At 36.8% G+C, this 25,127-nt stretch overlaps 1 protein-coding gene across 10 annotated transcripts in view; it reads left to right on the forward strand.

Annotated features, from left to right (window-relative positions):
• Window positions 1–25,127, forward strand: part of LOC126478532 (broad-complex core protein isoforms 1/2/3/4/5-like) — a 352,226-nt gene that overhangs the window by 84,883 nt on the left and 242,216 nt on the right. The gene's annotated exons all lie outside the window — the stretch shown is intronic.

Genomic DNA, 25,127 nt, shown 5'->3' on the forward strand with positions numbered 1-25,127 from the left:
GCTAAAGGCAATAGACTAAAATCCACCTTACAGGGAGGAGGATATCTGCTTATCAGAGCCTACCTGCTTTATATTGGTTCCTATGCAATGCTTGACACAGCATGTGCTTCACATATGAATACCTTGTGTTATTGGTGAATCAAAAGCAATGTAGCACAGTTTCCATTGGTATATGTGACTTTTTCCTTAGAGGCCATTTTAAGTTGCCTTATACACTGGAGCTATTGTTTTTACAAACCTTGTAAACCATTTATAATGTATAGTGGACAGTTATGCATGTTATTCATAACAGTCTTGTATATAAAATTCCTTTCATTATGTACCTCAGCTGTATGTATCGTGCAGCTCCGGCATGTTTTCTGATACCATTCTGTTAGGTTAGCATCTCTTGGAATCCAATAAGGAATTTCCTTGGCCCATCTATCATACATTCTCCTTGCTGCGTGTGATGCCTGCCACAATTTCATTTTAATTGCAGTCATAATTCTTTCTTCCACTCCAGTCTGCTCTCTGACCCACTTATTAGTGCTCCTCGTATTTCCTGTACAGGGTATATGTGAACCAGCGCAACCAGGAGAGCCAGGAAAAACGTGGAAATTTTTTCATCTGGTGAACACCTGGGAATTAATTCATCTGGAAAAAAATCGGGAAAAACCCAGGGATTTTTTAGAATCTGAGAATTTTTCATTGTTTTAGTTTTCATTTAAATTTTTGTAATTTTTGTAATTTTGACTGATACAAACTGATACTCCAACAAAGCATATTACTGTATCCTGCTACTGTAGAATAATACCGCAGCAGTAAAACATGAATGAAAGAACAAAACGAAAATAAAACTTAAACTGCAAAGGAAATGCGCCATATAAAACAATAAAACGCGGTGCTCATACAAGGGACTGCCAACAACAAAATGTGTCAAAGGCTTCATAACAACAAATTGCCTCCAATGAGCTTGATGTCACAACTGTTTACGTTAGATTTGTTTGAGTAGTTACGAGCGGGCTCATGCGAATGCGCAGTTGAGTTGCATATTAGTCGTATCTTGTCCCATTTATGGCTACAGAAATGTGAAAAATTTTACTGGTGCGCCCAAGCTGCCAGATTCATGCATGCACATCAGGCCTGGATCTGGGCGGAGGGCAAACCGGGCTATGTGAACCATGTGGCAATTTGGGGGGGGGAGTGATGACGCCAAATCCATATTCTTGAGGGAAAAAATCTTGTTTCACAGAGTGCCTAGCATCAAGCACACGTTGGTCTATTGATTATTCATATGATTTTGAAACACATCCCTATTGGTTTTTGAACACATTATAAGTTGATTTCTGAATGAATCATAAGTTGATTTTTGAATGCGTGCTTAGTGTATGTGATGTCTCTGCCAGGGGAATCCTCGTCACATCTGGAAATAAACTTTCTTGCAGACAAAAAGGGACAGAGCTATACGAGCTGAGCAGAATAAAGCCGAACGGTTGAATGCCAATCACTGTTTGTTTATGTGGTTTGGAAGAATATTACGATTCAAAATTTATACAAAAATTTTGTACCACTACTTTTCGATTGCAAGCTTCAGAAACTGGAACGTATGAATGAAATGTGGAACTATTTCCTGACATGAAGCTTTTTGCTTGTAGTAGGCCAAATAGGCATTAGATATTGTTGTGTTATAAAAACAACCATTATTGCTAAGTCAGTCTCTCTTATTTAGTGGGTGTTACAATTGCTGCAATATTAGAAAGGCCTGTTTTATTTTATCTAGCAGACAGTGACAAAATAGATGTAATCAGATCGAGAAACCACACCAGTCGTGAGTACTATTTGCATTAACAGCTTTTTAAGTATTAGACGATGACATTTCGATTTTTCATGTAGCAAAATGTTTGACGAACTTTGATGACGTAATAGATTTGTTTGCAGAAAGGGAAGCACGCCATGTAAGGCTGTAGCAAGATGAAAGAGAAAAAAATGCTAGGACCCAAGGATTGAAGAAATGTGTACTGTCTTGCTCATCTCTTGTCTTTACTGATTTTATGTATTCTATATTTAATTTTATGTCACACAAAACAGCAAGTTATTAGCTAATAGGCAATTAAGAGTGCAAATTTTCTGAAGAGTTCTTATTCTCCTAGTTAGAAATGATCCCATTCAGTATTAATTGCAATTTTTTTTTTTGTAAGAGGGGCAGGATGTCAAACCAGCTGACTGGGAGCAGTAGAGGCACCAGAGGACTTCTAATTTTCATTGTCCTGAATATAGTTTGATGGCATCCACTACAAAATATACGCGTTTTGAGTTCCACAGAACGAAATATAGTGACATGCTACACAAGAATGCTGTGTGAAGTGGCGTGGCACTGCACTTTAGCACAAGACCAAATAACATGTCTTACGTGTTATCTAACACATGTTTTATGTATCAGACTCTTCAGAAAGATGTGTGCTACAAAATGAACTTTTTTTTTTTTTTTACGTCCTATCTCAAACGCTCAAGGAAGGGGAGGGGGGAGGAGCCACTATCCAGTCTTGCCGCAGTTTGGAAATATCATAGACCTGGGGCCGATGCGCAGAGCAGTCTGCGTTATAGTGGGGAGGTGGGTAGTCTCCACGTGACCAGTGTTTACAGTTAGTGATTTTGCTGTTTCCTCGTCATTTACTGCTCTCACGTCAGATGAAAGCAAACCGAATTCCTGTGGCCAGGAGCTATCAAGTAAATTAAATACATTCACATAACTACAGAAGGCTAAAATTTGTTATTAGTTTCAGATTTTGTTTTATTTCCACCTTTCTAGCACTCAAGCATTAATCACCTTGCAGAATAATGAAGTTATTTTTGTTGGTTTGCTAAATAAATTGGCTTTTATTAATCTTGTCCGCTGAGATAGTCAATTTATTTGAAATGAGATGTTTAATTCCACACTATTGGCTAGTTTCAAATATTCGCTGCGTTTCAAGTGCACATTTTCATCTTTGAGCACTTATGGCATTATGCCATAATAAAGAACCAAACATGAGATAATACAGTACTCATACTCCAAGCAAAATTTACATCCGGAATACTATATAGGAAACCTTAATACCAAGTCGAGACCTACTTCAGTGGAAATCTGGACATACGAATTTGCACTTTAACCCGAATTATACTTTTTAGTATGGTTGATGGAATTCTGGTGCTCTTAGAGTATCCTCTGATGCCTTGTTTCTTTTATGACATAATGTAAGATCTTTTAATGTCTTACATCTACGAACATACGGGCTTCCTACATCATCGTAGCTGTGCAAGCGCGGTGATGCCTGTTATCTGGCACTCTCTGGCAACTGTTGAAACAAACCTATTTCTAACAGGTCACAGGAAAATGTTGCGAACTGTGGTTTGAAAAGCATTATTTTCAAAGTATATTTCCCTTTACGCAAGATGGACTATTGAGAGAATGTACAATGAATTTCTTAAATCACATAGCATTTGACTTTCGTTTAAAAATCAACTCTTGACAAGCGATTTAGAAGAATTTCAAGGCCAGAAGATTAGACATTCATGTCGTTATTACAGATTTTACTGTAACATTTGTGTGATGTATCTTAAAGTGTAACATGTGCAAAAAAGATCATTATATGTGAAAGCTTAGCTTCTCTTGTAGCTTATTAATCTTTGAGACAAATATTATATGCGAAAGCTTTGCTTTTCTTGCAGCAGCACTATGTATATTTATTTAAACCATTAACTTTTTCTGTTTTTCTGTTTGTGCCACTCAGTAGTGATGTTGCTATTGGCTGAATACATAACGTGTCCTATGCTCTGAATATCTGCTGCTATTGGCTGGCGAGATCACGTGATATGAGCTATGACTGGCTTACAAACACGCGTCAATGCTTCAGAAAGTAACATGCGGTGTTTGGTGGAATTCAAATTTATACTTTCGTAATATGAAAATATACACCGTACATGCTGCTGCACATTAAAGATCTTTCCAAAACATGTTTTTACCCCTAAATTTCATTTTCTAAAGTTCCGGGAAATTCTACGTCGCTGTGTAAAACAATAACCATTCAAAGGACTGATAAATTTTACAGTTCCAAGGGAAAGTATACTGTCACTTAACATGGAGGAAGTGTATTTTTACCCAGGAGAGAGTGTATTCTTGACCTGTAAATCCGGGAAAAGTCCGGAACTTTTTTTTTCCTTGTCCGCTTATATACCCTGCTATAATACCTAAAATGCATTGTTCCAGTGCTTGCTGAGCAACTTGTGTTTTTGAATGGTACTCCCATTAAAAATATGTCTTAATTTAAAACTGGCTATACACATTGATTTTAAACTTTCATTTTGATACACATTGGAGGCTTAGCCTTGAAAATCCTATTTAGTTTTCCAATAACATTCCAGTGGTATAGTGGTTAGCACACTGGACTTGCATTCAGGAGGATGACGGTTCAATCTCATGTCCAACCATCCTGATTTAGGTTTTCCGTGATTTTCCTAAATTGCTTCAGGCAAATGCTGGGATGGTTCCTTTGAAAGGGCATGACCAACTTACTGTAGTCCATTCAGGGTTGAATAATTATTTCTCCACTTTTCCTATTATGTTTGTTGAGGTTTTGAACTTTTTTCCTTCATAGCCTTTCTGGTTTGTTCATTGTTATTTTTGTTGTGGTACTGCTGGACAGTACTGGAACCACATCACAGGTTAAAGATTGTTGTAGTGCTATATTCACCACATACTGATAGGCAGAAATGGTCAAATCACAAAGCACAATTGCACTGAGTTGATTTACTGCTGATTTACCCACAAGTGGATTTTCTTTGGCACCCGAATCTTCATATTACGCTATCAGTTGAATTAAGAGGAAAGCATAATGTTACATTCACAGCACTATTTGGTACTTAATCACTTGTTTCTAAAAGATCCACAAGTTCCAACAAACAGTGTACATCATTCTCTGAGTATAAAATGACAACATATTAGCCTTATGTCCTTCTGGTTCAAAAAGTCATTGAATAACAATTGACAAAAACTTCCAGTTGTAATATAACCTTATAAATAATACATTTTGTTCCTGTTAGATCGTGTATTAATAGTATCAGAATTATTGACGCCATATGAGAGAAAATATGGATACCCAAGACACAATTTCTCAATAACTGCAAATGATAGTGCCAAAATTACAGTCACCCTACGCTAAAGTATTTCATTTAAATATGCGTTACAGTCTGTTGCAACAATGCACTATTCATGGAAATAAATAATTTCAGTGCAGAGTGACATCATCCTTCTAGAAGGATGTTAGATCTTGGTCAAGATCTCACTAGTTAACTGATCCGTTGAAGCTAGAAAACATTTGGAAAACATGCATTTTGTAGAATAACTGTGAAGACTCCAATAAATGATCACCTAAGGATGTAGCAGTTGCTGGAAATTGTACCCGGCTGTAAACAGCAGCTGAATATCAACGAATACTTTGCAGTCTCGTTGGAGGCAAGCTTATGGCACCTGAAGATGAGGACTGTGTTGGCCGTTGAAATATTGTGAAAAAATTCCAAGACCGTATCAAAATATCTACAATAGTTCCTCAGACTAGCCTTGGAAGTATAAAAAGAAGTGAACAGCGGTCTTCAGTATATATATGTAAATATAGAAGATTTAATAAAATGTATTTTATTTACTTAATAAAACATGCCTACAATTTACATTTTACGTTTGCATGCAGTGATGTTAATCTATTATGCTTTTGGTGGATGATGAATGCAATGTATGCTCTAATGGCAGAAAGATATTTTTTATGTGATGTAATACAACTTTATGATTCTACGTCAGCAGGAGATACCCTGTAGGTTTTGATAAGCAGTTTTGCAAGTATCAAAATCTTTGACATAAATGGCCTCATTTTTTTGATTGTGTTAAATTTAGAAGCTTAAATTTTTTACTCTGCCAAGGGAGTGCAGACCTTAGTATGTGACATAAATTTTGAATTTGATATGTCAGCTTGCCATGAGAAAAAGGGGCTGTAGCAGATGGATGGATGGATGGACGGACAGACAGACAGACAGACAGACAGACAGACAGACAGACTGACTGATAAAAAATGAAAAACAAAATTTTTTGTGTCATATAATTACAGATTAACAGTTTTCGGATTTTTTTTCCTTTAACTGTACTGTGAAACGTTGCTTCTTGCCAAATTTCATAATTCCCAATCAACGAGAAGTATGTTATAGGTTTTGGTGAGTCTATTTTCGAATATCAAAGTATGTGACATAAATGGTCATATCTTTTGATTGCATTGACTTAGAAGCTTAAGATTTTTATGGTGTCAAGGGACCATTTATTTTAATATGCAACACAAATTTGAGCTCAATATATTATTTAATTCATGGAAAAACGTTTGCTTAACAGTTGGACAGACATACAGACAGATAAACAACAAAGTGATCCAATGAGGGTTTTGTTTTGAAGCATGGAACGCTAAACACTTGGAAATTATGTCTCTCGTAACTAATTAATTATACTCTATAGCAGTTTGCTCAGTTGCACAATCATAGTGTTGGTCTGCCTGGTTCCAGCTTTTGTTCGTTGTCACATGACATTGGTTTTCTTTAATTGTCACATCCATGAAGGGCATCTTGTACATCCATGTGCATGTGCCACTCAGTTGGCAATGAATGTCAGTAGGATTCGTGCCTTGCAATTGACGAAAATTAATAATAATGTGCTCTTCTCATAGTATGAACTTGAGCACATTGAAGTGTAAGTGCATGTATGTTTCTGCAATCAACCACCAGAAAAAAAATGGGAAACCTTAGATCCTTAATGCACCTTCTAAGTATAACAGACCACATGAAGGGCTGGCAGTAACATATTGAGAAGTGACAGGCTGTAAGTGTCAGTAATACTTACTTCATGTTTTCTTTTATTAGTGAGTCTGTGCCAGCACATTTCAAATTAGATGGCTATGGTTGCAGTTATGTTTTGCCCAGAAAGCTTGAGATACAAGATCAAGTACACATCCCAATGCATTGTAACTCACAGGCTTTGCATCTTTGTGTATCACATTACATTCAGTTGACAGACACTTCTCATCTACTAAAGTTCTTCCCACAGTGACCCCCATACCTGTGCTGGTGCAAACCACCTACCAATGCATCATTGTGAAGAAAAGGATATCAGTGGTGCTATGCCTAGTTCACAATAACAAAGTAATTGGCAGACAATAGCTCAGCAAAGAAGGAGGTGTTGATATGGATTTTGCATTATGTGTATCCACAGTAATGCTGCAGCAGTAACAGCTGTGCAATTGAGTAATGAAATTCATGTTTTTACTTAAAATACAGTGTGGGTTCTGCATTACAGGATTGTAATGATGTAATGACTTCTCTGCTCCTAACTTCAGACTTTTGTTGTGTAAAATAAAATAAACTCATTATAGAGAAACAAAGCAAAATATTAAAACAAATCACAATAGCTACGTTAGTGGCTGCAGTTTTTCACTCACAGTTGCATCTGATAACTGGAACCCGTGGTAGCAGTGTGATATCATAACAGTGAATAGAACAGAAATTGCGACCTAGCTCACTCGTTGACTGGTTGTTGTTATAGTAACTTTTGTTTAAACAACTGTGGTGTGACTGACTTTTAGCTATCTGTACAGTGATGTAGATTAAGATCCTATGTATCATACAAAGCAGCCATTCACCCTGGTGGGCCCTCATTTGCGAGTAAGTGAAGGAAAAAAAAAAAAAAATTTCAGAATTTTGTGTGACACTCCAATAGCGTTTAAAAAAGTTGTGTTGCATAGTCTGATCACATGCCAGCACGGTTAACTCAGCGTGTTCGGTCAGAGGGTTAAAAAAAAAAAAACTGAGTTAATGAATCAATGACGAACTGAAACGGGTGTCTTGCGACGTCCGCCACGAGCAGATGCAACGAACGAACACGAAAAGAATGAGAGCCAGCGCGGTAGCTCAGCATGTTCGGTCAGAGGGTTAGCTGTCCTCTGTAATAAAAAAAAAAAACTGAATTAATCGATCAACAACGTACTTAAAACAGATGTCTTAGGACGTCCGCCCCGAGCAGATGCACGAAGAAAAAAAAAAAATAGTGCAGTGGATAGGGTAACAGCTTTGCATGTAGAAGGTTATGGGTTCAAATCGCACCAGGGGCAGTAATTTTTTTTTATTTTTAAATGTTAATTAAAACAACTTAAATCATCATTTTTATTCAATTAATTGATTTAAAAGTAATTTTTTAATTCCATTCCTTTGCCACATAATTTTAATCATAATATCAACTTCTGCATTTGCTCCCATTTTTCTTCCTAACTTTCTTTCTCCACTTGAAATCTTTGTATATGTGTTTTTAATTAATTTTTTGCATTAATTTCCATTTAATTTCTATTGTTTTATCATTTTTTTTCATCCACATTATTGCGTTCATTTTGTTGATCTCTCATTTTGCTTGAGTTGTGTTTTGCTTTCATTTAAATTTTCACCTGTGTTATTTTCTGCATAGTGCATTAAGTATTTAGGTTATTTTTTAAATGTTTTTATAGCGGTTACTGTGGGGGAAAAAGTACATTTTTCTCACCATTGCACAAATATAAATAGATTATTTCATCTTTTTTTACTGGTAGATTGAATTTTCAAATAATTGAATATTATAATTCATAAATATAGTTCATATTCACAAAAATTGTAACTGAAAATAAAGAATGATATACAGAAAAATGAAACAAATGAAAAAGTTCATACAGTGATTAAAATGATGTGACAAAGAAATAGAAATAAAAAGTTAATTTTAAACCAATTAATGGAATAAAATTAATGATTGAAGTAATTTTGATAAAGATTTAAAAATAAAAAATAAATTAATTAATTAAATAAAAAAAAGATCTGTGCCGGATGAGATTTGAACCCTCAACCTCCTGCATACGGAGCTGTTATCCAACTTATTGTACCATGCAACCAGACTATATAATGTAACTTTTATAATGCTATTTAGTATCACACAAAATTCCGAATTATTTTTTCATCAATTAGTCGCAAACGAGGGCCCACCGGGGTGAATGGGTGCAGTGTGTGATCCCTGTGATCTTAACCTACATCACTGTATACATAGTTTCAAAATGTTGGTCACACCGCTAGGGACCTCTTCTTGAGAGTATAAATATACGAGCTGCTGTCAAAATATTTTGACAGCGTCTGTATTTACTTACTTGATCTGCTTCTCCATCCACCCTATGTCCTACTGCAGTAAGCAGTAAGAAAATGAGATTTTGTGTGTGAGCAAAAATAATGACAGAAGTGAAAAATATTAAATATTTGTAAATTGCCTGATTTTTTTATTCAGATAAATATACTTGGTGAAACTTCCTGGCAGATTAAAATAGTGTGCTGGGCCGAGGTAGAACTCGGGACGTTTGCCTTTCATGAGCAAGTGCTCTACCAACTGAGCTACCCAAGCACGATTCACCGAGCGGAGTCTTGGTCCGGCACACAGTTTTAATCTGCCAGAGTGAAAATCTCATTCTGGAAATATCCTCCAGGCTGTGGCTAAGCCATGTCTCCACCATATCCTTTCTTCCAGGAGTGCCAGTTCTGCAAGGTTCGCAGAAGAGCTTCTGTGAAGTTTGGAAGGTAGGAGACAAGGTACTGGCAGAATTAAAGCTGTGAGGACGGGTCGTAAGTCGTGCTTGGGTAGTTAAGATGGTAGAACACTTGCCCGCAAAAGACGAAGGTCCTGAGTTCTAGTCTCGGTCTGGCACACAGTGTTAATCTGCCAGGAAGTTTCATATCGGCGCACACTCCGCGGTACTGGCAGAATTAAAGCTGTGAGGACGGGTCGTGAATTGTGCTTGGGTCACTCAGTTGGGAGAGCATTTGCCTGTGAAAGGCAAAGGTCCTGAGTTCTTAGTCCCAGTCCGGCACACAGTTTTAATCTGCCACGATGTTTCATAGCAGTGCACACTCTGCTGTAGAGTGAAAATCTCATTCTGGAATATACTTGGTGCTGTATACCATTTTAATACACATATGTTAAAGACATTGGTAAGTGATTATTAGGTTCAAACCTTCTTATGAATGTATGTCCTACCATGTTTTGGTAACAATGTTTAGGCAATGCCCAAAGGCTGAATGGCCATCATATCATATTGAAGAGTGTGATGCCTGAACCACCAGCAGATGTGCCCCTGACAGTTGATGTGTGATATAGCTCAAGCAACTGTAACTTTGGACATACTCTGGTTTCTGGTCAACATCTTCCCAAAGCAATGAATCTCACATCAAGGTGTAGTGCATTGGCTTCTACAGTCTCTTTAGTTTAATCCAATGGACTGGTATTTTTTTTTGTTTTTAGTTTTATCCAGTGGACTGGTTTTGGGGAAACATGAGAAGTTTGATGTACATGATTATAGCTAATTGGTTTTTCTTTAATTTTATCCAGTGGACTGGTTTTGGGGAAACTTGAGAGGTTTGAGAAGTTTGATGTACACTACTATAGGGTTAATCCATATGAAGTGTGCCAGTGATGATTGCTCGACCATTTTGAAATATTTTAATTTTTTTATTTGTGATTGCCTTATATTTGAGAAGTTCAAAACAGTTTTTTAAAGTAATTTATCTTGCACCTTTAGTGGCTCGCAACCATTTTTATTTGTAGGCACGCGACGGTTTTTCTGCCTGGAGACCTTTGCGAAAATTTGAATATCTCTGCACTGGGTTAAACAACATTGCAATTGACATGATGGTTTTTAGAAAAGTGTATTTTACAACATTGTCTATTACACCGAATACCTTGTTGTTGTTGTTGTGGTCTTCAGTCCTGAGACTGGTTTGATGCAGCTCTCCATGCTACTCTATCCTGTGCAAGCTTTTTCATCTCCCAGTACCTACTGCAACCTACATCCTTCTGAATCTGCTTAGTGTATTCATCTCTTGGTCTCCCTCTACGATTTTTACCCTCCACGCTGCCCTCCAATACTAAATTGGTGATCCCTTGATGCCTCAGAACATGTCCTACCAACCGATCCCTTCTTCTGGTCAAGTTGTGCCACAAACTTCTCTTCTCCCCAATCCTATTCAATACTTCCTCATTAGTTATGTGATCTACCCATCTAATCTTCAGCATTCTTCTGTAGCACCACATTTCGAAAGCTTCTATTCTCTTCTTGTCCAAACTATTTATCGTCCATGTTTCACTTCCATACATGGCTACACTCCATACGAATACTTTCAGAAATGACTTCCTGACACTTAAATCAATACTGGATGTTAACAAATTTCTCTTCTTCAGAAACGCTTTCCTTGCCATTGCCAGCCTACATTTTATATCCTCTCTACTTCGACCATCATCAGTTATTTTGCTCCCCAAATAGCAAAACTCCTTTACTACTTTAAGTGCCTCATTTCCTAATCTAATTCCCTCAGCATCACCCGACTTAATTAGACTACATTCCATTATCCTTGTTTTGCTTTTGTTGATGTTCATCTTATATCCTTCTTTCAAGACACTGTCCATTCCATTCAACTGCTCTTCCAAGTCCTTTGCTGTCTCTGACAGAATTACAATGTCATCGGCGAACCTCAAAGTTTTTATTTCTTCTCCATGAATTTTAATACCTACTCCGAATTTTTCTTTTGTTTCCTTTACTGCTTGCTCAATATACAGATTGAACAACATCGGGGAGAGGCTACAACCCTGTCTTACTCCCTTCCCAACCACTGCTTCCCTTTCATGTCCCTCGACTCTTATAACTGCCATCTGGTTTCTGTACAAATTGTAAATAGCCTTTCGCTCCCTGTATTTTACCCCTGCCACCTTTAGAATTTTAAAGAGAGTATTCCAGTCAACATTGTCAAAAGCTTTCTCTAAGTCTACAAATGCTAGAAACGTAGGTTTGCCTTTCCTTAATCTTTCTTCTAAGATAAGTCGTAAGGTCAGTATTGCCTCACATGTTCCAGTGTTTCTACGGAATCCAAACCGAATACCTTAAATTCAAAAATAACCCATTCGGGAGGACGACGGTTCAATCCCGCGTCCGGCCATCCTGATTTAGGTTTTCCGTGATTTCCCTAAATCGCTCCAGGCAAATGCCGGGATGGTTCCTTTGAAAGGGCACGGCCGACTTCCATCCCATTCCTTCCCTAATCCGATGAGACCGATGACCTCGCTGTCTGGTCTCCTCCCCCAAAACAACCAACCAACCAAAAATAACCTGTCAAAATGAACTCCAAATTGACCTCCAAATTTTCAAAAATCCACTTTTTAGGCCCAAAAATAACAAACAAGGAGTGATTTATGAGAGTCTCTTTTTTCCTAGAGTTAGATATCGTACACTACTAACCTCATGTAGAGCAAGTACACTTACAAATGTTTCCTTAATTTTTTATGAATTTTTGAAATTTGAAAAGTTTCACTTTTGTTAAGTTTGTGGTTAGTTATCTCAGGTGGGACTGAATATAAAAATATGACTTTTGCACAGTTTGTACACCTATATGATAGCAACATACTGTAAAAATTTCAACATTGATATCTGACTGTGAGAAAGATATGAATTTTTGAAAATGAGGAAATAATCAAATTACTCTACAACTGATCTTATGGTTGTTACCTATTTAAATGGTTTATTGTTTCATTGTAATAAAATTTAATTGTGACATATATTTAGTTACCACTATCACCCAATATTCATTTAGTTTATTTATTTTTAATAATGCATTATTAAACAATAGAAGCTTTCGCTTTTGTTCTATGGCAATAAAAATGCCCATTTATGTTTGGGTTTATTGTCAATAAAGAAGTACATTATTGCTGGGTGTGGCACTGGAGAAGTACATTATTGCTGGGTGTGGCATTGTTGTAGTCACTCTGTTCTGAAACCTCTGTTACAGTGGATGTACATACTTCATCAAGAGTGTAGAATGTGTTATGTGCTTTTTTCTGTGTGTAATTTGTAATTAATTTTGAGAGATTAACTGGAATGCAATGGCATGGATGAACAGTGCTCTGTTGGGCAGATAGCAAATGAAGTGTGCAACAAAACAGTTTACAGTTCAGTTTCAAAAAATTTGAAAAATGTCAATGACTTTGATGAAGTTAGACAAACTTTGTTTAAATTTCGAGTGAGTTCTTCTGTAACATCAGTGTGTGAGTATCATGAGAAGAAATATATTCTGAAGTATAACCACATTTTTGGAAGAAAGTGCTGTGGTCCACTTAAAGTTCATAAAAAGCCTATTACTAAGGGTTTGCGGGAAATAAAACTTTAACATTTGTCCTTGTTATGTGAGAGTGAAGCAGCTTCCCAAGTGAAACGTAATGTGATTCCTGAAAATTCCCTGTGCCCAAATTGTTACTCAAAAATATTTGTTGTGAATCCAGAACCAGAATCATGTAACCTTGTTAATGACATTTATATTCCTAATGAAGAAGCTGTTAGCATATTGGATTTTGCTTGTTCTAAGTTGGACGTATCTCCTGCTTCGAAAATAATAAAATTAAATAACAGAAAAAGAAAGCAGCTATTGAAAATAAGGTACAACAAATTTCGGGTGTAATTAGAAAAGACTTGGAATCCTGCTTTAATAATACAGATACCAACATTATTTCTAAAGAAGAAGAACACCTACCGTGAGCATCATCTGACACTGAATATTTGAGCTTAATAGAGAAATTAAAAATTAAATGTTCAGTGACATCTAAAGTGCAAAAAGTTAAAATTTGGAAGTTTGCTCCCTGACTCATGGTCAAGAGAAAAAATAGTTCATGAATTCAACGTTTCTCATCGTTTGGTTAAACTAACCCGAAAATTAGTGAAAGGGCAAGGCATTCTTCCAGTTTTAGGAAAGAAAAATGGAGTAGGTATAAGTGAAGAAACAATTAAAAATATCCAGCAGTTTTTTGAAGATGATAAAAACAGTAGAATGTGCCCAGATTGTAAAGATAGCAAAAGAGTTGTTATAAATGGAGTTAAAGTAACAAAGCAGAAACGACTAGTGCTGTCAAATTTAAATGAACTTTATGTAGCTTTCAAAAATTCTCATCCTGAATGCAAAATTGGAAGGTCAAAATGTTGTGACCTCCTCCCTAAGTGGTGTATTTTGGCTGAATCCTCAGGGACACATTCCGTATATGTTTATATCATCAAAATGTCAAACTGATGATTGCGGGTTCAAAACTCAGTGAGCTTAACTACAAAGAGTTACTAGATGTAATGGTTTGTGACACTAACAGTTATAACAGCATGATGAGGTTGTGTAATAAATACCCTGGTAAGGAAATCGTTATTGAATTGTTTCACGAATATGATGAGGAAATGCCAGACAGTACCTTCAAACACTGGGTCGCCACTGACAGGGCAGAAATGATAACAGTGGTTAAATCTCAGGAAGAGTACTTGGAATCTTTAATTGATAATTTACAAAACTCAGAAGTCACCACTAAGTTTCTAAAATCCAAAGTAAGTTTTTGAAGGACAAAAAAGCACAACTTCATGAAACTGAATGCATAGTGCTATCTGATTTTGCAGAAAATTTTACATTTGTGATTCAGGATGCAATACAAGGGTAACACTGGGTCAATGACCAGGCAACAGTGCATCCATTTATTCTCTTCTTTAAAAATAAGAAAGATGAAGTTTGCAGTTCTTCAATTTGCATTCTCAGGGTGTATACGACCCGGGACAACCGGGAAAAACCTGGGAATTTTTTCATCCGGGAGAAAACCGGGAATTTTTCGGAATTCCGGGAATTTTTCATTGTTTTAGCTTTCAGTTAATTTTTTTTTAAATTTTGGCTGCAGAATTGATTCTCTAGCAAAGAATTTTATAGTATCCTGCTGCTGTAGAATGATACTGCAGCAATAAAATATAAACGAGAGGGGAAAAAAATTAAACTTTAGTGACAAAGGAAATGTGCAATTTACAACAGCAAAAAACCGTGCACGCACAAGCGTTTGCAAATAGCAAAAATATGCCAAAGGCTGTAGGGCGCAGACTGTAATTCTTCGTAACAATAAACTGCATGCTATGAGCATGACGTCACAACTGTTCACATTAGGTTCGTTTGACCAATTGCCAGCGGTCTGTTGCGCATGCGCATTTGACTCGCGTATAAGCAGTACCTTCTCCCGCTACTTGAAGTTTGGCTGTTAGCTGTATCGGTAGCAGCAGCAAGCAGCCAGATGCAAACGAGAAAAATTTTTCTCGCGCGCCCTAGCTGCCAGATTCACGCTTGCACAGAGTTGTAGTGGGGAGGGGGTGAACCTCCACATGACACGTGTTTACGTTAAGTGATTTCGCTGCTTCTCTTCGTGTACAGCTCCCAAGTCAAATGTAAACAAAACGGATTTCTGTGGCCAGGAGCTATCAAGTGAATTAAAATACATTCACATAATTACGGAGGGCAGAAATATATTATTAATTTCAGTTTTCTGATTTTATTTTATTTCCAAGGTAGTAGCAGTCAAGCATTAATCGCCTTGCAGAACAGTGAAATTATTTTTGCAAGTTTTCTAAAGAAATTTAGCTTTATTAATCTTTCCGCTGAGGCAATCATTTTATTTGAAACGAAGTGTTTCATTCTACAGTATTGGCTAGTTCCAACTTTTCGCTGAATTTCAAGTGCACGTTATCATCTTCTGCCATATATGGCATTAGGCCATAATAAAGCACCAAAAATGAGATCGTAGAGTACTGATACTCCAAGAAAATTTACATCCCAAAAACCACACTGAAAAGCTTAATATCAGATGGGACCTACTTCATTGTGAATCTGGAAAAAGCCAATTCGCACTTCAAGCCGAATTATGCATTTTAGTATGGTTTACGAAATTCCGATGCTCTTTGGAGTACCCTCTGATGCCCTGTTTCTTTCCTGGTGTAATGTAAGCTCTTTTAGTGCTTTATACAAACGAACTTCCTACACCACTGCAGTTGCACACGCACAATATGCCTGTTTTCTGGCGCTCTCTGGAAACATAAATCGAACCTATTTCTAACAGTCTTCGTATAGTATTGCGAACGGTGGTTAGAAAAGCGTTACTTTCAAAGTAAATTTCTTTTTACGCAAGATGAATTATGTTACGTGTGAGAAAGTGGGATGGATATCTAAATCACAGAGCGTTCGAAACTGGACAGTTTGAGGACCAGCCACTTACAAAAATTTCGAGCCGAGGCATTTATGTCATAATTTTAAATTTACTGGCACATTTGTGTGATGTATCTTAAAATATAACACACGCAAAAAAGATCAATATTACATGTGAAAGCTTAGCTTCTGTTGTAGCGTGTTAATCTTAGAGACTAATATTATATGTGAAAGCTTAGCTTTTCTTGTAGATATACGGTACTGTGTACATTAATGTAAACCGTTAACTTTTCCTCTAGCGTGTTCGCGCTATGTAACCAGTGATCTTGCTATTGGCTGACTATAACACGTGTCCAATGCTCTGAATAGCTGCTGCCATCGGCTGACGAGATCTCGTGGCTTGAGATATGACTCGCTTACAAAAGGACATCGCAACCTCGGTTTCAACGCTCCGCAAACTAACGCGCTGTGTTTGGTGCAATTCGAATTTATACTTTCGTAATACGAGAATATGGAACGTATATGTTGCTGCAAATCAAAGGTCTTTCCAACACTTCTCTCCTTTTTTTAAAATTAAAAAGTCTCTCCAAAACTTCTCTGCCCGTCTTTTTTTTTCCGGGAAGTTCTACGCGATTGTATAAAACGTTAACCATTCAAACAATTGATAAGTTTTACAGTTCCGAGGGAAAATCTACGGAAAACCTACTGTCACTTAGCACAGAAAAAGCGTATTTTCGCCCGGGAAAAAGCGTATTTTTTAAACGTGATATCCGGGAGAAATCCGGGAATTTTTTATCCTTGTCCCCTTATACACCCTGATTCTAAGTGACTACTTCGAGCACAACACTTTGGCTGTACATGTGTTTCTAAAGTATGTAATAAATTACATAAAAGAAAATTTTCCCAACATTGAGAAGCTGATATATTTTTCAGGTGGAAGTGGTAGTCAGTATAAGAACAAAAAGAATTTTTCAAATCTGTGCAGCCAGAAAGTAGACTTTGGATTGGAGGCTGAATGGCATTTTTATGCATCTTTCCATGGTAAAAATGCATGTGCTGGAATAGGAGGTACAACAAAATGTGAAGTAAGTAAAGCCAGCTTACAAAGACCAACCACAGACCAAATGCTCACAGTCCAGGACATGTATGTCTTTTGCAAGGACATATTAAAGGCATCACCTGTTTTCTGATCAAGAAAGATGAACTGGTTCTGCATATGAAACCAACACTTCAAACCAGATTTGAAAACTGTATAGCAATAAAAGGAACAAGGCATTTCCACAAATTCCTGGGCATTGCAGAAAACTTAGTTTGATGCTATGTAACATCAGAAACCGAAATTTATGAGGATCATTGTGTCAGTAAAATTACATCTCTGTCTTTAACGTTGAATGACATAGTGGCATGTGTGTATGATGGACGGTGGTGGCTTGCAGATGTTGAAAGACAAAGTTTGGAGAACAATGATGTTTTTGTGCATTTTTACCACCCTGTTGGCTCAAGGACATCAGTCAAGAAATCTACCAGTGACAAAGTTTGGATACCAATGAAAAATGTTTTAAGGAAACTTTCAGTGCTTGAATTTACCACAGCAACTGGGAGGTCTTATTCTATATCACAGAAGCTGTCTAAAGAAATAAGTGTTCTTAACATTCACCACCAGGTTTAGGAACAGTTGCATCTCAAATGATGTAAAGTATGTCAAAATAATATAAATGTTAATTTTAGTGATGTTTCCACTTTTTGTATATAATTCAGTACCTTACTTCAATAATAATTGATTATATCCTGCCAATATCACACATGAATAGGCAACAGCCATAAGATCAGTTGTAGAGTAATGTGAAATATCTCCTCATTTTCAAAAATTCATATCTTTTTCACAGTCAGATATCAATGTTGAAATTTTTACAGTATGTTGTATCATATACGTATACAAATTGTGCAAAAATCATATTTTTTTATTCAGTCCCACTTGAGATAACTAACCCCAAGCTTTACAAAAAATGAGAATTTTCAGATTTCGAAAATTCATAAAAAATTAAGGAAACATAAGTGTTCCTGCTCTATATGAGACTAGTAGTGTATGATATCCAACTATAGGAAGGAAATAGACTCTCATAAATCACTCCTTGTTGATTATTTTTGGGCCTAAAAAGTGGAGTTTTGAAAATTTGGATACAAAACTTTGGAGGTCATTTTGACTGGTTATTTTTGAATTTAGGTTATTTTGTGTAATAGATAATGTTGTAGAGGATACTTTTCTAAAAACCACCATGTCAATTGCAGTGTTGTAACTTAACCCATTGCAGAGATATTCATATTTTTGCTTATGTCTCTAAACTGAATCATCGTCGTGCGGTTACAAATGAAAATGGCCACCATTCAGTGAAGGTGCAAGGTAAGATTTTTTAAAAAACTGTTTCAAACTTACCTTTCATAGTCGCAGATGTTATTGAATTTACCATATGTTTAAAATTCAGGAATAAGTAAGGAACATGTATTCTTTTTTGTTTTCTCCCAAAAAAAAAAGAAAAGAAAAAAAAAAAATTCTTACCTTGAGATACAGGCCTCCAAAGATGATACTGTCAACACCATTGTGAAGATGTGAATTTCAGAAATTTTTTTTGAAATGCTGTATCTCTGTAACAGTTCTAGATATTTTGTAAGAGTTTTTTTATTTGAAAGATAATTGACTTATGATTACAATGGTATCCTCCATTTGGACATTTCTGTCAAAGTTCTTTTACTGTCACCTTTGGAATTTTTTTTTATAATTTACAGAAAAAATTTTTTTTTCAAAGATGTCAACCCAGAAAAGCTAGATTTTTTTCTGTTGATTAGTACCATATTCTCTGTAAATGAGAGCTTCCACTTTTAAGTTGGACAGGTTTCATTTTAAAAAACTCATTTTTTTAACTTTCAAGGGTAATGTATGCCGTCACTGTATTTGTTTCTCACTAATGTCTTTGTTACAATGATTATGTCTATTGTCTTTGTTGCAATTTTTTCTTATCACTTTCTTTGTTGCAGTTATTTCCATTCACTTTCATTGTTGCAGATATGTCTTACACTTTGTTGTAGTTTCTTGTCAGTTTCTTTGTCATGGTTGTTCATTGCAGGTTTCTGTGTTGTAGTTGTTTACTGAAGAGGCTTCTAAGAAATCTGAGACCATCCGGTGTGTTCTGTGTTTTCGTGAGGAATTTGCCATTTAGCATGGTTGCATTGTGTTTTGTCAAAAGGATTGTTTGAAATGTCTTCTGACTGGGGCACAGGATAGTGAAGTGTGCAGACTGTTTGCATATCCATAAAAGAGTGATATATAAGACAAAGAAAAAAACTGACTTTGTTCAGGTTGGGAATAAGTGTTCTCATTGGAAGACTCTGTTTCAAAGTGAAAATGTTTCCAGTGACGACTTTTTGTGTTCTAAATGTTTTGACAGAATAACAACAATGATATTATCTGAACAAGGTGAAGCCTCTCATGGTGCAGATGATGCAGATTTTGCATCAGTTGGGGAAGAATTAAATACCCTGAATCAGTCAACTACAGAGGTAAGTGTTAGCCCTGTTAAGAAACTGTGATCACTGAAGTCAAGTCATAACCTCTATGCATCAAGAAAGTGCAGAGAAATTACTAAAGCTGTGGATGGATACACTACAGCAAAACTGACCACACTCTTCAAAGTAGAAATTCCATCTTCAGAAGAAAATGAACCAAAGCACTCTTGCACACCTTCCCAGGAATTTTTCACAAATATCAATTCAACTGTTTAATATTGTGCATCCTACGGGAAAAAGGTACAAGTTTTAACTATTGTTCCAGACATTCTCAAAGAAAACAATTTTGAACCATATTCCATCAGTATCAAAGTACAAAGTAGACAAAACAAGAAATGTGAGGTCTATAAAAGGAGTCTTTGGAAGGCCAGATCCCTATTATGGTCATCCCGTAGAAGCAGCTCAAGTTCAAATAGTGCAGTCATTTTATCTGGAAGATAAATGGGACTGTTTTCACCAGAGTGCCAACAAAAAAGACAATATAACTGTAACAGTTGAAGGTCAAAAAGTTGTGAAAGTGAAGAGGTACATGTCTTGAAGTATTAAAGAAACTTTTGCAATTTATAAGGGCAACTATACAACTTCACATATTGGAAGATCAAAATTTTATGCACACCCACCTAGAGATGTCTGTTTGTGTGTAGTGCGCGAATTTTGAACTTTATGTGGTAACTTTGAAGAACTTACTGGAGCACCTGACATATGACACCTTGGTTGGGTGTGTGAAATCATTAGTAGTCTGTGATGTAAAGTGAGAGACTTGTTTGTTTCAAGAAATATGGTGACTGTCCTGGAAAAAGAGGAGTATCTTTACAGACACTTGGACTGGAATACGTAGCAGATAACTCTGCAGAAATTACATATGCAACATGGGAGGAAAATAAACTAATTAAGAAAACTGTTGCCTTTGACAGTTTCATTGAAGAACTTGGTAAATGGTCAGTGAAAGCAGAAACACACCAGCATCTGAAGAAATTCAGCAACGCATTGCAGAAGTGAAAGGGTGTGTACAGGCTGAAGAACTATGTTTAGTGCTTCGCTGTTATTTTACTGTAATTCTCCCACAAGAAGTACAAGGGTATCATTGGAGTAATGACCAGGTTTAAATTTTTACAGGGGTGACATAATTTTAAAACAAGACCACAAGTGTTGCAGTTATAATGGATGACACAGGAAATGACTCAGCACATGCTTTGCTAGCAATGCACAAAATTCTTCAACAGCAAACAGGGGCAGACAAGATGATCATTATTTCTGATGGTGATCCTAGTAATTTTAAAAATTCTTACCAGCTGTTTGAATCGAGTAAGTTGCTTGTGCCAGTTGACTGGGTATACAGTGCTAATGGCCACGGGAAGGGGCCTTGTGATGGTGCAGGAAGCCTGCTGAAGTGCCATGCTACAAAACGTAATCTTTCCAGACCAAATACAGCTGTGATTCAGAATACTGAGGATTTTATGAGAATAGTGAAATCTTACACATCCACAGCACTCAGTCCAAAGAGGAAATCGAAGAATTCTGTGAGCAGAAAAAAGAAGAATGGTCCAAACAAACTACTCCGGTGAAAAGGAATTCAGAAGACACATTTTTGGTCTCAAAGTGATGGGCGAACTCATATTGCACGCACTTTAAAAAAGAAAAAAGAAGAAATTTTGTTCATTTGGCCAATAACTCGGAAACAGCAGGATAATATTCAAATTCACAACCTGAGAATGGGGATGTTTGTGGCATGTGTGTATGACATTGACTGATGGAATGCAGAGATTATAGACACCAGTTATGAGTTACACAAAATTGTAGTGAACTTTATGCTACCACATGGACCAGCTGCTGGATATAGGTTTCCAGCTGAAGGACAGCAACAACGCCATCAGTGCTCACCTCCTGTTCACAATGTTTTGAAGATTGTAAGTGCTCCAGTTCCCATTGGTTCAACAGGAAGGCATCACTCTATGTCAAAGGAAGATACTGAAGCTGTGGAACACATTTTTAGTTCATTGACTGGCTAATTTCAGTACAAAACAGAGTGCACACAAGTTATATAAATTGAAAGCTTTAAGTCTTTGTATAAATTGAAAGCTTTAAGTCTTTGGACCTTTCACATACATTTTGGAACCATTTAAAATGCTTCAAAAATGTGTCTCTTACTCGTCTTTCAAAACTAAAATTATGTTAAATGAGGCTGTATACATGGAAGAATCCTGGAGATACTAAAAGGTATCAGATAGATTATATAATGGTAAGACAGTGATTTAGGAACCAGGTTTTAAATTGTAAGACATTTCCAGGGGCAGATGTGTACTCTGACCACAATCTATTGGTTATGAACTGTGGATTAAAACTGAAGAAACTGCAAAAAGGTGGGGATTTAAGGAGATGGGATCTGGATAAACTGACTAAACCAGAGGTTGTACAGAATTTCAGGGAGAGCATAAGGGAACAATTGAGAGGAATGGAGGAAAGAAATACAGTAGAAGAAGAATGGGTGGCTTTGAGGGATGAAGTAGTGAGGGCAGCAGAGGATCAAGTAGGTAAAAAGACGAGGGCTAGTAGAAATCCTTGGCTAACAGAAGAAATATTGAATTTAATTGATGAAAGGAGAAAATATAAAAACGCAATAAATGAAGCAGGCAAAAAGGAATATAAACGTCTCAAAAATGAGATTGACAGGAAGTGCAAAATGGCTAAGCAGGGATGGTTAGAGGACAAATGTAAGGATATAGGGGCTTATCTCACTAGTGGTAAGATAGATACTGCCTACAGGAAAATTAAAGAGACCTTTGGAGAAAAGAGAGCCACTTGTATGAATATCAAGAGCTCAGATCAAAACCCAGTTCTAAGCAAAGAAGGGGAAGCAGAAAGGTGGAAGGAGTATATAGAGGGTCTATACAAGGGTGATGTACTTGAGGACAATATTATGGAATTGGAAGAGGATGTAGATGAAGATGAAATGGGAGATACAATACTGCGTGAAGAGTTTGACAGAGCACTGAAAGACCTGATTCGAAACAAGGCCCCAGGAGTAGGCAACATTCCATTGAAACTACTAACAGCCTTGGGAGAGCCAGTCCTGACAAAACTCTACCATCTGGTGAGCAAGATGTATGAGACAGGCGAAATACCCTCAGACTCCAAGAAGAATATAATAATTCCAATCCCAAAGAAAGCAGGTGTTGACTGATGTGAAAATTACCAAACTATCAGTTTAATAAGTCACAGCTGCAAAATACTAACATGAATTCTTTACAGACGAATGGAAAAACTGGTAGAAGCCGACCTCGGGGAAGATCAGTTTGGATTCCGTAGAAATGTTGGAACACATGAGGCAATACTGACCCTACAACTTATCTTAGAAAATAGATTAAGGAAAGGCAAGCCTACATTTCTAGCATTTGTAGACTTAGAGAAAGCTTTTGACAATGTTGACTGGAATACTCTCTTTCAAATTCTGAAGGTGGCAGGGGTAAAATACAGGGAGCGAAAGGCTATTTACAATTTGTACAGAAACCAGATGGCAGTTATAAGAGTCGAGGGGCTTGAAAGGGAAGCAGTGTTTGGGAAGGGAGGGAGACAGGATTGTAGCCTCTCCCCGATGTTATTCAGTCTGTATATTGAGCAAGCAGTAAAGGAAACAAAAGAAAAATTCGGAGTAGGTATTAAAATCCATGGAGAAGAGCAAAGGACTTGGAAGAGTTGTTGAACGGAATGGACAGTGTCTTGAAAGGAGGATATAAGATGAACATCAACAAAAGCAAAACGAGGATAATGGAATGTAGTCGAATTATTTCGGGTGATGCTGAGGGAATTAGATTAGGAAATGAGACACTTGAAGTACTAAAGGAGTTTTGCTATTTGGGGAGTAAAAGAACTGATGATGGTCGAAGTAGAGGGGATATAAAATGTACACTGGCAATGGCAAGGAAAGCGTTTCTCAAGAAGAGAAATTTGTTAACATTGAGTATAGATTTAAGTGTCAGGAAGTCGTTTCTAAAAGTATTTGTATGGAGTGTAGCCATGCATGGAAGTGAAATATGGACAATAAATAGTTTGGACAAGAGGAGAATAGAAGCTTTCAAAATGTGGTGCTACAGAAGATTGCTGAAGATTAGATGGGTAGATCACATAACTAATGAGGAGGTTATTGAATAGAATTGGGGAGAAGAGGAGTTTGTGGCACAACTTGACAAGAAGAAGGGACCAGTTGGTAATACATGTTCTGAGGCATCAAGGGATCACAAATTTACCGTTGGAGGGCAGCGTGAAGGGTAAAAATTGTAGAGGGAGACCAAGAGATGAATACACTGAGCAGATTCAGAAGGATGTAGGTTGCAGTAAGTACTGGGAGATGATGAAGCTTGCACAGGACAGAGTAGCATAGAGAGTTGCATCAAACCAGTCTCAGGACTGAAGACCACAACAACAACAACAACAACAAGGTTAGGTTTTGATTTTTGAGAGCCTGTTATGTGATAATGTAGTAATAAAACAGGTTTTATGTATGGCAAAAGTTTCAATTGTTTATAAAACCTGTTCAACCTAAAAGTGGAAGCTCTCCTTTTCAGGGAAGTAGAACTATATGGTCCTAATCAACAGAAAAAAATCAAAATTTTATGGATTGTGATTTTTGTAACACAACATTTTTTCCATAAATTATAAAAAAAAAGTTCAGAACACTATAGTAAATGAACTTTGATGGATAAGTCCAAATGGAGGATTTCTTTGTAATCATAAAGCAATTTTCTTTCAAATAAAAAAAAACCCAACAAAATATTTAGAACTGTTCTAGAGATACAGCATTTTAAAATTTTTTCCAAAATTTGCATCTTCATAATGGTATGTGCAGTGTCATCTTTGGAGGGCTGTATCTCCCAGCAGAAATTTGTTTGGAGAAAACAAAAACAAAAAAAAAAAAAATTGTTCCTTACTTAGTCCTTCATTTTAAAATATGCTAAATTCAATAACATCGAAGACTATGAAGGTAAGAATTTTTTCTAGACTGCCTGAATTGATATGGACTATGCCAGTTATGCAAAGAATCAGAAACCCGGTCTGGCCAACTGTGCTGAATGAGGTGAACAATTCGATTCAAACCGGATTGAGAGTGACCGCAGCTATGATCTTGGAGCCCTTAATAAGAAACCTTTTCACTGTATGTCATGCCTCAGCATCTAAGTAAAAACAAAAGAGTCCATCATGATCAATTGTAGGATCTGGCCCATCAGAGACTGGGACAGCACATTGGTATTTGATTGTTGCACTTAAGGCCAAAAATGTGTTTCATAGTTGTAGGGAAACAGAAATTAGGTCTAACACTGGAAGCGATATGCTGAGTTGTCGGACAATGAAACGTAAGGATTAAGCAACAAAACCAAGTGCTTGCAATATTAATGAGATGGAACGTCCGTCCATACAAGAACACATGGAATTTTTTTAGGGCATACACAGTAGCAAGCGTTTCCTTTTCAACTTGGAAGTAGTGCTGCTGAGTGGAG

This window comes from Schistocerca serialis, chromosome 1, assembly GCF_023864345.2.
Source record: "Schistocerca serialis cubense isolate TAMUIC-IGC-003099 chromosome 1, iqSchSeri2.2, whole genome shotgun sequence".
Taxonomy (NCBI): domain Eukaryota; kingdom Metazoa; phylum Arthropoda; class Insecta; order Orthoptera; family Acrididae; genus Schistocerca; species Schistocerca serialis.